The sequence below is a fragment of the Ambystoma mexicanum genome, chromosome 4q (genome assembly GCF_040938575.1).
Source record: "Ambystoma mexicanum isolate Mex_15411 chromosome 4q, UKY_AmexF1_1, whole genome shotgun sequence".
Classification (NCBI taxonomy): domain Eukaryota; kingdom Metazoa; phylum Chordata; class Amphibia; order Caudata; family Ambystomatidae; genus Ambystoma; species Ambystoma mexicanum.
The window spans coordinates 1118108247-1118122314 of record NC_090928.1 but is presented as its reverse complement, the minus strand read 5'-3'; the positions used below and the strand labels follow the sequence as shown (position 1 = coordinate 1118122314).

Here is a 14068-nt window from a genome sequence, read left to right as displayed (position 1 = left end):
TGGTAGCTTCTGCGATCCTGAACTAACCACACAGCAGCCAGGTTTCTAAAAGGGCTATCTTCCACGCTGCTTCAGCTCATGTATTTCAGAAGGTAAAACTACATAGGTACTGGTTATCGATTGTTCCATGCCCTCAAAAATCATCACAACCTACGATATTTAGGCCAAAATAAATCCCCACCCAAAAGACTGTATAATGTGTCGGCAGTGCATCTACAGTACTACCATATGTATGCCCAATGAAAGACCAACTCACTGAAAAGCACCGTGCAGACCCTTCTCTGTCAGGACACAAGGCATCAGAAATAAATACATGCATTTCTTCCAGAATAAGGGCTTGATATCTGCATAGTCTGGCACCATGTTCGAGACAGATCAAGTCATAACTAGCAGCATTCCTGTGGACTGAGATTCTAGTTTTCCAATTTTTCCCACTATCTGCTCCCACAAGGGCCAGCAGTTTACATCTAGGATTTGAGTTCGCCTTAAAATGCAATCCACCCCAGCGAGTAAGGGATTGTCCCTGCAGTGATAACAGACCCAATTCAATTCATATGTATTCTACGCCAGCCTCAGGACTTTTTTCCAGAAATAGCCCTCTAGTTGATCAAGCCATCTTAAATCTGTCATGGCTATGGCCTCCAGTCCATATAAGACCATAGGCCAAAAACGTTGCTGATATAGTGTTAATGCCCTCCGAGTAGCAGCCAGCAGTCTGGCGAGCAAACCTCTGTACCATATGAGACAGTCTGTGGGCCTCATTAGGAGGCTGGCGGTAGCCGTGCCTGTAATACAGGCACGGCTACCGCCAGTATTTATTTTTCCGGTGCCCAGGAATGGGCAATTACAGGGTCATTACGGCCTTGCTGGACCCGGTAAGTTGCCCATTCATCGGCGCGGGGAAATATTCTTCCCTATTCCCATTTGAGCCCCATAGGGCTCAATGGGAATGGGGAAGCTGGATGCCAACGGTGCCGATGCATCCGACATGTTGTGCTCGATGGGTGCCACTCTGCCCGTCAGGTCAGACCTGGCGGGCTGAATGGCACCTGCAAGCACAACTCGTAGTTTGCCAGTCTAGGAACTACAGTACCGGCAAGCTTACCAGTAACGTAGTTCCCGGACCGGCAAATTTATAATGAGGCCTTATGTCCTTTAGTTTGTTTTGGCCTCGCTAATATGTTTGTACGACAAATTCTGGCTCATGTAGAGGCTGAAGTAGGAATATTTACTCATGTATTCAATAGGACCCAGGCTTGTGTTTATCTGAGTGTGATTTATCTTCTTTGCAGAGATCAGCATTGCCTTCGTTTTTGACATATAGACGGTCAGCTCATTTTTTGAGGCGAAATCAACTAGTTCAAACATTCTTTATTCAGCCTAGTGTATGGCTAAATATGACCAAGTCATCTGCATAGATCAGGCCCGAGATGGGTATCCCACTTATTTTAGGGTAGCAGCCAGTGGTTTGTGCTAAGGCAGTGGGCAAATCACTCAGATTTTACAACAGGTGAGCTGATACACAACATTGCTCGACTCCCCTGTTCAGACTCAACGAGGACTAAGTCAATCCAGCATCATTCATCCTAACTCGTCCTGATGTATCCTCATGGAGACTCCGCAAAACGTCTAGAAGCCAGCTAGGACGTCCCTGGTCAGCCAGCTTAGCCCATAGTCTAGCGTGGTTTACCCCATTGAATGCTGCTCTGAAATCTATAAAAATAACGTATAAAGCAAGGGCACCTCCAACATTAGCAGCTCTAATCAGCCTATGCAGGACTCTTGTGGGTAGTCGAGCAGCCCAGGCGAAAGCCAGTTTCTGTAAAATGTAGCAACTCCCTTTCCTCCGCCCATGACTTAAGATGCTCCAAGACCAGTGAAGAAAAGACCTTGCCAGTTACGTCCATCAGGGACAATAGCTTATAATTCGAATGCAACAGTCCATCTCCTCTCTTATAGATAGGTAGGAGAATTTACTGCCGCCTTGTGGCATAGCCATTTTGGAGCCAGGTCACCTATTCGTGCCAAACGCGGTAATCGTGGTTTACCTGGCAGGAAAGGGCTAAAAAAAATACAAAAAAGCTGCCACCAGCCCGGTCCAAGGCACATCTGCACCTCTCCTAAAAAAATCCTTCGAGAGGATCTAGGGCCTTTGCAAATTACTAATGGACCCAAGTGTACTGTCCTGGAAGGTACATTGTACACTTGTTACATGTTGCATAAAGTTGCAACATTGGAAAGGACTAAGGGAAACAAAGTCTCCCCGTACTGACTGTCTTAAGGGCATGTCGGATTCCTATAAGAAGTGAGCGAAAAGCCAAGAGAGTGCAGCAGAAGGCTGGGATCCTCTGGTAAAGTCAGACTTTGGTGTTAAACATCAGCAAAAAGTTGTGGTGTTCACAACTGGAGGGGAAATTACACATAAATGGGAATCTTTCCTAACACAGATGACTCCCCAGTCGCAATCCTGAGCGTGGGAGCCCCCGCTAAGTGGAGAACGAGACGCAGGAGAAGCGCATCGAGGAGAGGAGGAGCTGAGCCAAGCAACACAGAAAGAAACATCGCACCTCATTCCCTTGGCTGTACTGTATAAATATAATGGCACACTGCACGTTCATAAACAGAGGGGGACACATGATCAAGTGAAGACTCTCTACGTGTACAACCTATGCAGACAAGGATTTTGATGTTGGTTGGTTCCTTTGTCTTACAAAAACACAGCCCATGAAGTTTTAAAAGTGCAGATGCTGCCTCGTTCTCAAAAGATTAGGAGGAGAAGCAATAGTGGAGAGTTTAACTGCCAGGGTTTGACTACTAGAGCCAGAGGGAGGAGAGGGCCCCCTTCATAGGGGCGTGTGCCCACCTCCCCAAGGAGACTATGAGCAAAGAGTGTGACAAACAAAGGCACTGCGACACGACCCAAACATATAAAGCAATGACCCACCCTGCACATGGACTGGAGAGCAAAACTTTGACACTTTGAATACCAGAAACCAGAGCTGGGCAGTGAAATAACCAAGCCCACCATGTCGGAGGCGGGGAGCGACGCCATGTCCACCAAGAGAAATCACCGCCCTCCTGGAGGAGATCAGAGGAATGAGGGCGGACATTGGCGGCAAAGTGGATTGAATAAATGTTAGGATTGACAGCATGAACGAGAGGCTACAGGCGGTAAAAACACAACCAGTCCTTACTCAAAATGTTGGAAACGCAGGTAGACATGCGGCTGGCGGAGCTGGAAAGAAAAGAAGGCAAGGTGGCCCTAAAGATAGATGACTTTGAAAATCGGGAGAGAAGAAATAACCTGCGATTCTTTGGAATCCCGGAGAAGGAAGGTGAAACAGAAGGAGACCTTCGGAGAACCATCCACGAGGTGGTGAAGACGCTGTTCAGTGATGAGAATATGGACAAACCTAAACTTGAGAGGGTTCTTAGAGCGGGAGCAAACGGGAGGGGCCAGCGCTCGGTGCTTGCTCGCTTCCTTAACTATCCAGATAGACAAACAATTCCTGAGAAGGCAAGAGGGCTGAGCTCTGTGTCCCTGGGTAATGCAAAGGTGGCAATCTATCAAGATCTATCGGCTCTTAAACTGGCAAAGAGGCAACTGTGTGCCCCCTCACAAAGTGGCTCAGCGAGAAGGGTGTGAGGTACCAGTCAGGGTTCCGCTTCTAAATATCCTTTGAAGTTGAGGGATAAATTGGTGACCAAGGAAGATATGAAGGAGGTTCATGGAGGAGCTACTGGGAGGAGAGGGGCAAAATGTGGAGGACGATGGAAAGGGCCAGGAAGACAGGCTATGGCGCATAAAGGGTCCAAATAGACGCAAAGTGCTAGGCTCCAGAACATTTTGTAAACTTGGATCGCTCTGGGCAGACCCCTCCTGACCCCTGAAACCTGTCGGAGATTATAACACTGTGTTTTTGATGTTTAAGATGAGGGGGGGGGGTGAATTTGTGAGTGAATTGTACGTAGTTATCAATGGGAACAGAGGGGGGCTCATATTAGTGTGTTTGTTTGAGCCGGTCCACGAAGGGGAGGACCACTGGTGATTCAATCTCGTCAGGGGAAATGGCTATGGGCAGGGTTGGATGCTGACGGGGTGGAGCGGGGGGGAGAGGGAGGGTGTGGGGAGGAAAGGGTGATCTATGCTCAGGACGTGAGTGTTCTAAATCAATGGTGTGGTGTAGGGTCATGGTTAAGTGGGTCCAGACTGTGGGCTTGTCTCGGAGAAGGGGGAAGTAGAAGATTCCATTGGGAAAAAGGAGATGTCTGGCCAGGGTGACATGCAAATAGGCTCCCTAAATGTCCGGGGCCTCAACTCACACTCCAAAAGATTGGTGGTGCTAGGGAGTTAAAGAGATTTAATCTCGATGTGTCTACAGGAAACACATCGGAAGAAGGGGGCTGGGGGGCTCGACTGCGCTCCCGGGAGGTGGGGGAGGGGATTATGGCCTCCGACTTACAAAAAAGAGTCGCAGGGTTGCAGTCTTGGTCTCAACCTGGATGACATTTACGATAGATATGGTTCTGACCGACCCCAACGGGAGGTACGTGTTCGCAAAGGGCCAATTACAAGGGGCCAAGTTTACAAGTGGTTCAATACACGCACCGAATGTACAGCAAAGTGAATTTTCTGAGAAGGTCAGGCCTAAACTAATCCAATTCACTGAAGGTCGATTGGGGGTGGGGGAGACTTTAATATGGTGTTAGACCCACTGAGGGACCGCAAGAGGATGGGAGGGTTGGGGGTGGGGGGTGTATGAGCAGGGTGATTCGGAGCGGTTTAGAGTGGTAAATGAGGTATTAGGTTTATGCGACTCCCTTCACCCGGTGCTAGAGGGGGACATGCCAATCACTTTCTACTCAGCGGTTCATGACTCCTTCTCGTGCATTAACTATCTTGGTGGACACGGCCCAAAAAAAAAAAAAAAAAAAAGAAAAGAAATCAGGTCCTCCAATCCAGAGCATCATCGATTCTGTGGTCAGACCACAATATGTTAACAATACAGGTTAATATGGGGGGACTGATGAGTCCCCGGGAGAACTGGAAATGCAAGGACTTCCTGCTGAATGATAAAATGGTGCAAAAGGAACTGCTTAGGGAGATCAAAGAGTACTTTCTTTTCAATGATACTGGGGACATGGGGGATCCAATCGGTTTGGGACAATTTCAAGGCAACCATACAAGGGGTCCTGATGAGAATAGGCTCTAATAAGAAGAGGGAAAGGGAGGAGAAGGAGGTCAAACTCCAAAGGAAAATAGATGAGATGCAACCGGGAGGTACCCACGATATATTTCGCCCGCCAAAGCGAAAGAGCTCAGGCGATATAAGACACAATTGAAAGCTATACTGACGCAGTATACGGAAAAGAAACTCCTGTTCCTGAAACGGAAGTATCACGAGAGGGGGGGACCGAGCAGATCGGATCCTGGCATGGAGATTGAGGGAAGCGGAAAACAAGAGGACCATCGGGGCTATTAGGACAGAGGACAATAGGTGCTTATACAACGTCCAGAGCATAGGGAGTGAATTGGTAGAATAATATAGGACCCTCTACTCATGACGCATGCACAAAAACTTATCACCATCCACGCATAGACCATCCCATTCCTGGAGCGTAGTTTCGACCCGTACTCCGCACGAAACCACAATACAAGCGAGGCAGCACTTGCACTACCAACCATAATGTTTAAACAGAAATGTATGTGCAACACCAGGTACCGCCACGGGTATTACATAAGAAATGCAAAAATGACTCAACCAGCGGACGACGGATCAAGGGTCACACTGATTATAAACTATAAACTATCCCCTCTAAACCCTAGGTGTCTCACGACTGCAACAGGGATTCCTGTGATCTTGATCAACACACAGGAGACAAGGATAGCCATAAGAACACCCAGACTCAACTCATCCGTCTGGGAGGAGTTGAGTCTGGATATATATATATATATATATATATATATATATAGATATATATATATATATATATATATATATATATATGGAACCGATCGAGTCCTGTCTCACACAATGATAATCTAAACTCTGCACTAGAAGTTGCCATGTAGAACAACGCCATTATGCAAAACAAAGTAAATAACTTTTACCCATCGGATCTATACCAAAACTAGTCTTCGACACTTTTCCCTAGTTGGAAGTGGTGATTGACCTCCACATTCATCCGACAAGCTATTCCAATCCAAGACAGCAAAAAACAACTTGGTCCTGAAGAAGATGACAAATCTAGGAGTCATCGAAACCTTTTTAAAACAGGATGTCCCGAAGAATACAGTGGATATAGAACTGAAATGATGGTTTTGTAATGGAGAACATTTTCTCCCAGACCTTTCAGTAACTCGCAATACTGCTTAAGAACTGTGGATCTATTAATGGCTACCAGCAACCAACAATAGAAGTCCACCTCACCTTTAGGGTTGACAACACAGCCCCTTTCTTTGAGATGTTTTTCCTTTCCCCGATAGAAAAAGCTGTTTTATGATTTTTTTTCTCTTAATTGTATTTTTAAATTCAGCAATTGATGTACAATTTAGGGTCAACACACTTCTTTGAAAGTCAATTAAAATAGAAGACTTATTAGCCTGCAGAAATAGTTCCTTGTAGAAATGTGGCCTTAGTGTTTGAGACATTGCTCTTCCTCTGAAATAAACACAAACATTGTAGTTTTAGGGACTGCTCACCTATTTTATCCCTTTTAGATAAGCGGTGCAACACCTCTCCCCTAGGCACAGCCACCTCATATAGGGTAAAGGTGTTCTTCGTCTAGGGACCGTTAGGTAACACATTGACTGTGATCTAGTAACCAATACCACGTCTATACACAGTGGTTTTTCCTATAAGTGTTCTTATGTGTGAAAAGGAAAAGTCCAAAACATGATATTGATGGAGAAGCTCACTGCGGTGGTGAACGATAGAATGGAGGGATTTCGTACTGAGTGGTCTGCCCTATTGCATAAATTGCGATTGCAGGTAGACTGATCCAGTATGTGTGTGGAGTGGAATGGGCAAGAGTGGAATGGAGAGGAGGGAAGTGGGCCTCCGAGAGGAGCCGCAAGTGATATATACAAACAATATGAGAACCTTTGGATCCGAGACAAGGATGGAGGAAAACTGCACCATTGAATAAAAGGTTGATTTGAACAAGGAGTTGGGGGGGTTGAGAGATCTAGACTATTCTTGTTCATGCACGTTATACATGTCTTTGCTATATTGAAAAATGTCTGGTTCTCTTTAGAAATGCTAATAAAATCAAAGTTAAAAATATATATATATTTAAATAAAGATTGGATGTTTTAGGCCCCCATGCTTGGAGAACTTCAGCTTCAACTAAGTTGATAGTCTGGTGGCTTTGGGTAAGATAAAATATGTTCCTCCAAAGTTGCAGTCTTTCAAATTCTCAGTAAATATCTATGCAGACGATGCTGTGCTCCTTGATCGGATGCCAATTGGGCTTAAACGCTCCTTGGCAGCCTTGCAAGTGTATTGGTGCCTCAATAATCCATCTATCAATAACAGGATGACTAAAGTTACAGTAGTAGAAAAGTGAAGAACATTGTCTGTACAGTTAACTTTGCCTGGAATTCCCGCCACAGAGCTAGATGCATTCAATAATGAATGCAACAATGTTGAAGGACGGCTACGTCCTCTTCCTTCAAAGAAGAGTGGTTAGCAGGCATGCCCAGTGGCAGAGCTAGTGGGGGGCACTTGCTCCACCTGGCTCCAACCTGGTGTACTTCCCCTCCCGGGAAGGCACTCCACTCGGAGTACAGTGAAAAAAATGTATATGCCATACATTACTCACCGTAATCATATTTCTGATGCTTGTATCTGCTTAGATTCACACGCTATACATAGGCCGACATCTAGTGGTAGTCGCAAAGTATTACATGATTTGTTTTCGAAACCCGAAAAATGGACGTCGACTGGGTGCGTTAGTAATACTATCGCTATGGTCCTTCACGCATCGATGTCCCTCAGATTGTTTTGTTTGTGACATGAGGTTGCATAAAGTGTAGCGTGAGTGCAGATGTAATGAAGTAGAAAATAGCGATAGAGCCATAAACATCTATGCACCTTCGACTCCAGGAGGAGAGGAAGGGTGGGCGCATGCGAATCTAAGCAGATACAAGCATCAGAAATACGATTACGGCGAGTAATGTATGCCTTCTAAAGCTTGTGGATCTGCTTCGATCACATGCGATGCATAGATTAGCAAGTAGTATCTGGAGAATGAGGTGGGTTGTGAGAAGGCACAGCTTGTCCCACCTGTGAATCAGCTTTAGACTGTGTGTCAATGAAGTAATGCTGAATAAAAAGGTATGAATGGAATTCCAAGCAACTGCTTTGCAAAAAGCGTCTACGGGGACATTTGCAATAAATACTAGAGTAGCTCCTGTACCTCTGGTAGAGGGAGCTCTAGGAGTGAAAGGTATAGTCTTTTTGGACAGTGAATAGCACAGCTGTATGCATTTGACTATCCATCTGGAGATGGCATTTTTAGAGATGTGATCACCTTCTCTACCAAGTGCTACGAAAACAAAGAGCTGATCTGTTTTCCTTAAGAGATTGTGCTTTGTTTACGTAATACAAGACCGTCATCCTTACATCAAATGTATGGAGGCTTCTTTCAACGGAGTTAGATGGATTTTGGAAAAATGTAGGTAGCTCAATAGACTGGTTGACATGGAACTCGGAGATGAATTTTGGTGAAAACCTAGGATGTGTAAGGACCACCTTGTTCTTGTGGATTACAAAGAAAGGGTCTTGTACAGATAATACTTGCAGCTCACTGACTCGGCTTGTTGAGTTGAGGACTACCAGAAAGGCGGTTTTGTATTTTAAGTGTTTTAGGCTAGCTTTGTGCACAGGCTCAAAGGGTGGACACATGACCTTTGAGAGCACAACATTAAGGACCCAACCTGGTGGAGGGTTAGAAATTGGAGGGTATAATCTCTTCACTCCCTCAATTGAAGCCTTGATAACAGGAACTATCCACCAAGACACCTTGTTCTGTGAAGTGGGGTATGCAGACAAAGCCGCTAGGTGTAGTTTGATGGAGTTAAATACTAGGCCATAGTCTAGTAGTGTTCAGATGGATTTCTGAACTCGGACCTGGTGGGCAGAGGTTCAGAAGTTGAGCCTAGTTTCTTGGAACAGGTTTACCTTCTGGACAATCCAGACAAATCAAGGTAGCATTGGCGGCGGTCAAGACTAGGTCTCAGAAGGGATGAGGGTGATAGAAAGCCCACAATGAGCACACACAGTAAACACCACAAATTACTCTCAATCAGGTGTATATATCAAAAATACATATACATTAAAGGCCTTTTAAGTCAAACAAGATGAAACCACAGTAATTAACAATTCCAACGCAACCATATACTAGGTAACATATATACAGTAACTATTATCCTAAAGTTATATTCAAACAAGTATGGATCCGCAAACCTGTAACAGAAGAGGGTCAGACAGGCAATTCTTCAGCAACTCAAACCCTAACTAATATGCAGTCCAATCCCTACGAAGTGTGGAGCCTTGTGCTGAAAAGTATGTTTAGCGCGACAGCGCTCGAAGGTGCATTAAAGTACAAAACGGGTCTCTTCAAGGGGCTGGAATGGCTCAGGAAGGGGGGTGGGAGGTGAGGCGATGAAGATTAGAGTTCGCCCTACCCTTCTTGAATAGTGGATTTCCAGGAATCTAGATAGGATGGTAGCGCAGGCTACCCTAAGAAGGGAGAGTGGTCCTTGGGGGCCAATTGTGCGTAAAGGTCTATGGATGTGCCAGGGGCCACTGCTAAGTGTTATAATTACTCACCGCCCCTCGATGCACCAAATTTCGCCAGTCAAGTCCAGTTCGCTCATAGGTTCCAATCCCGCAGTTGTGCTTCTCTCCAGCTTTCAGGGGCTGCATTCCAAAACTCAGTCCGTGGCGGGACAGTGGCCTTTTCTCTGCTTCTGGGAAAGGGATCGGGCCAGTTCCACTGCAGGTCATCTTAGGGCACAGGTGGGCTCAGTAGCAAGGCACCCACAAAGCTTGTCACCACACCTGGGCGGCACAGGTACCGCATAGGCTCGGGCAGACTCCTAATTCCATGCTAGGTGTACGAAAATCGGTGGAAGAGTGCCTTCTACCAAGAGCTTACGGTTCCTAAAGTCTCATGTTGAAACTTGGCAGCGATTCCACAGCAAAGGTCCCGTACGAGCTGGTCAGTTCACTGGGCGGTCCAGGAACACTTCCGAAGGGGCTCATTTGCAGGTTAAGTAGGAGGTGCCGAGAGTAATTGGTCCCACTACTCCAACAGGTCGAAGCGCCCTTGCAGGCCTTCTGTGATCAATGAGAAACAGGGGCTCTGATGGGACAGCAGTGGAGTTAGGGTGCCAAACCTTTCAGCGAGTCACCAGCGGTTCCAGAGATCTGTTTCTTCGGGTCAGAATACTTGGCTCCTTTACTAAGTTCGGTGTGAACTCAGAAGATCGACCTGGAATGGGTGTAGAGTGCCTTCTCTTATGGCAAAATAAGGAATTTCTGCTTGACCTGGGGAAGGCAAAGGGACAAAATGGCCAAAGGACAGAACTAAGAAATTAATTTGTGGCATGGCCATTTTAGGCCCTGGCCACTATACTGGGCCAAATGCGGTAAATGCGGTTTGGACCATTGAAACGACCATTGCTTTAAAAGTAACAGCTGCCACCTGCACCGTTCTGTGCACACTTGTACATTCACCAAAAATCCTTCGAGAGGGTCTAGGGCCTAAAAAATGAAAAAGAGACCCCAACGCACTGTACTGGAAGGTACATTGTGCACTGATAAAAAAAAAATACCAAGAAATGGCAACAGAGTGAAAGACTAAGGGAAACAAAGTCTCCCAGTACTGAGTCTGAAAGGCATGTCAGTTTCCCCTTAAAAAGATTAGCAAAAGCCCAGCGGAGTACAGCAGAAGGCTGGGCTCAGTGTCTGGTCAAAGGGTCGACTACAAAAGGATCGAATGCAATAGGGTCGACGCAATAGGGCGGAAAACACAAGGATCAATTTTTTTTTTTTTATTATTATATATCTTTTTTGGGGTTTTCGTATAGGTAAAAAAAGTGCTTTTTACCACAAAAACAGGGGTTGGGGGGACCCCCCCCAAAAAAAATGTTTTCGATCCTTTTGTTTTCGGTCCTTTTGAATCAATCCTTTGACCATTCGATCCTTTTGAATCGATTCTTTGACCTATAACCGGCTGGGCTCCACTGGTAAAAGGCACATGCATTTTAATCTTTTCTAACAGATAGAGCATGTAATGTTGGATGTTGAACGTTCAATTGGATTTAAGGATTGTGATCTGCACCATACCACAAACCTTTTCAACTTGTTGAAGTAACAGTGTCTGGTGTTGGGTTTCCGTGCCTTTCGGATATCCATACACCTTTGAGGAAGGTTTAAGTGTCAGGAGCCAGACTGTCAAGTTCATAGACTATAGTGTTGTCCCCTCGTGTTGAGACAGCGTGTTGGAGGTGCACAGAAGCTTGATTGGTTTGCACATCGCCAGTTTGAGCAGATGTGGAAACTAAGGTTGTCTTGGAGACATTGGAGCGATCAAGATTAGAGTGACTTGTTCCTGGTGCATCTTGTGCACTATCCTGCTCAGGAGTGGTGTCGGTGGAAAAGAATAAGCACATTTCCCTGGCCAACTCATGCACAGGGTGTTCCCCTTGCACCCTGGTTGGGGAAACCTGGATGCGAAGTCTGGCCATTGTGCGTTTTGGCTTGTGGCAACCTAAGGGAGGATTACCCCACTGGGAGAAGATTTTGTCTAGAATATTTCTGTTGATTTGCCACTCGTGTTCCTCTGGTGGAGGGTTTCTGCTTAAACGTATCTGCTAGAGCATTGAGTTCCCTTGGAACATGTTGTGAGACTAGGAATATGTTCCACTCGAGTGCCCTCTTCCACATTTTTTGGCACAGCCTGGATAGACTTGTAGAGAGTGTGCCTCCCTGCTTGTTCATGTAAAACATGGCAGTGGGGCGGTCTGTGATGACTTGCACTGTCTGACCTACTAGATGCTGCTGAAAAGCCTGTCTTGAGAACTGCCAGACGTTCTAGGAGGTTGATGTGGTTTTGGGCTGTGGTGTGTCCCCAATGGCAGTGAAATGTGTGGTGAAGGTAATGAGCTCCCCATCCGGAAAGTGAGGCGTCTGTAGTTAGGATTGCTTGAACTGGTGGATTGCGAAAGGTTTTTACTTTTAACAATTTGGACCACCAGTGAAGAGCCTGTACTAGGGATCGCGAAACAACCACTAGATCGTCCCACTGGCCGCTTGCAAGAGATCATTGTTTTGCTAACCACACGTGTGGAACTAGATAAATGCATGATGCCATCATCCCCAGCAGGCTCATTGCCTTGCGTACGGTTATCTGGAGACTGGCTAGATAGTGAGGTATTTGCAACAGCATAATCTGATCTCTTTCTTTTGAGGGGAAGACTAGCCCCTCTTGTTTTTATGATTGTGCTGTGAGAAACCTTAAGGTGTCTCACTGTCTGAACCCTGGGGATCTCATTCTCAGGTGGCCAGGGCACGGCCATCAACCTTGGATCCAGACCCTGGGGCTGGACAAGTGCGGGAGGATCACCTGGGAGAGGGATCCTCGGGGAATGGAGGTGAGACATCCGATGGCGAGATGCGTTATTTCCACCCTTTTGACACTTCCTCCACCTTTATAGGTTATTCCAAATCCTATCCCGGTACCCCCCCTAATTCCAACATGTACCAACTCAGAAAGGAGGCGTGGAAGAACCAGGAGAAAGAAATTGCAATTGCCATCTCGTGTATTACAACTGCAGGACTATCCCCCTATCTAGAGTAATACCTCCTCTCCGACCATCCCTGTCGCCATACATCATTTCAAAACCCATACCTTTAACCCCTCCCCAATTTCAACAAGCCCCAACATGGATGAGAAGAAATCACATTTGTAACCCCGTACCCCACAACAGGACTACCCCCCTTTTCCTGACAATACTTTACAAAATGTTCCTAAACTCCCTAGTAAAAACTACTCTTCCCAGAATTCCTCCCCTGTTCCTTTCTAAAACCACTAAGACAAGGAGAATCCCTGGGCCATTAACTCCTATGGACAACCGCCATGTTGTCCCGCTAACCAGGACAGGCAGGGTCAGGCATTCCCTTCCAACCACTCAAACCTGGATCCAATCACTACTCCCAGGAAGTATATAAACGTGGGCAGAAAAGCACACTTAGAGCAAGTTGGGGATGCAGGAAGACGGAGATAAACCAGAGAAGCTGCAGACACCCTGAGAGACCTGGAGGAGTAGAAAATTGCCTGGACACTGTCCCTGCGAGTCCAGCGGAGACTGCACTCAGGAGTGAAAGCTGTACCTCCAGAAGGCAAGTCCAGGGGCAGCTGGGGTTGCCTGGCAGTATCAACAGCAGAACTCCTCCCCTGGGTCAGTAAGGCGAACCCAGGTCTCTGAGGATCAGCAGGAGAGACCCTGACCTCAGAACAATGTCCCCTTTCAGCTCCTACAGCTCCCAATGCCTTTTGGGGAGCTGAGAAGTGGGAGCAAAATCCCAACAGTGCATTCTGGGACTGAAAGTCCCAAAACATTTCTTTTGAAAACTATGAGGTGTGAGAGGAGACTCGTGCTCGGCGGAGGGAAGTCTTCTTGGTGAACCTTGGCGGGGTCCCAGCCCAACAGGGAGAGACCCCTTCTGAACTGTTGGAGAAGGAACCAAGCCCGGAAGAGGGAGGCCCTTTTGAACCCTGTAAAGTTTGTCAGAAGGGTCCGAGCCTGGCAGAGGGAGACTTTAGTGAAAAACTGGCACAAGAGCTGGAGTGGAGAAAGAATGTGTGTTGGATTACATACTCTCGGGTTTATTTGATTTGTAATGGCACCAAATTACAAATCTTCTCCACTTGTCAAAATAACACTATCTGGTGTTTGTGGTTTACGTGCCTCCTTGAGGATATCCATACACTTTTGAGGTAGATTAAGATGTCCAAACTCTATGACCTCAGGAGCCATGCTGCCAAGTTCAATGAG

At 46.4% G+C, this 14068-nt stretch overlaps 1 protein-coding gene across 2 annotated transcripts in view; it reads right to left on the bottom strand.

The window, feature by feature from the left end:
- The window catches only part of ACBD3 (acyl-CoA binding domain containing 3), a 421148-nt gene that overhangs the window by 383208 nt on the left and 23872 nt on the right, over positions 1-14068 (bottom strand). The gene's annotated exons all lie outside the window — the stretch shown is intronic.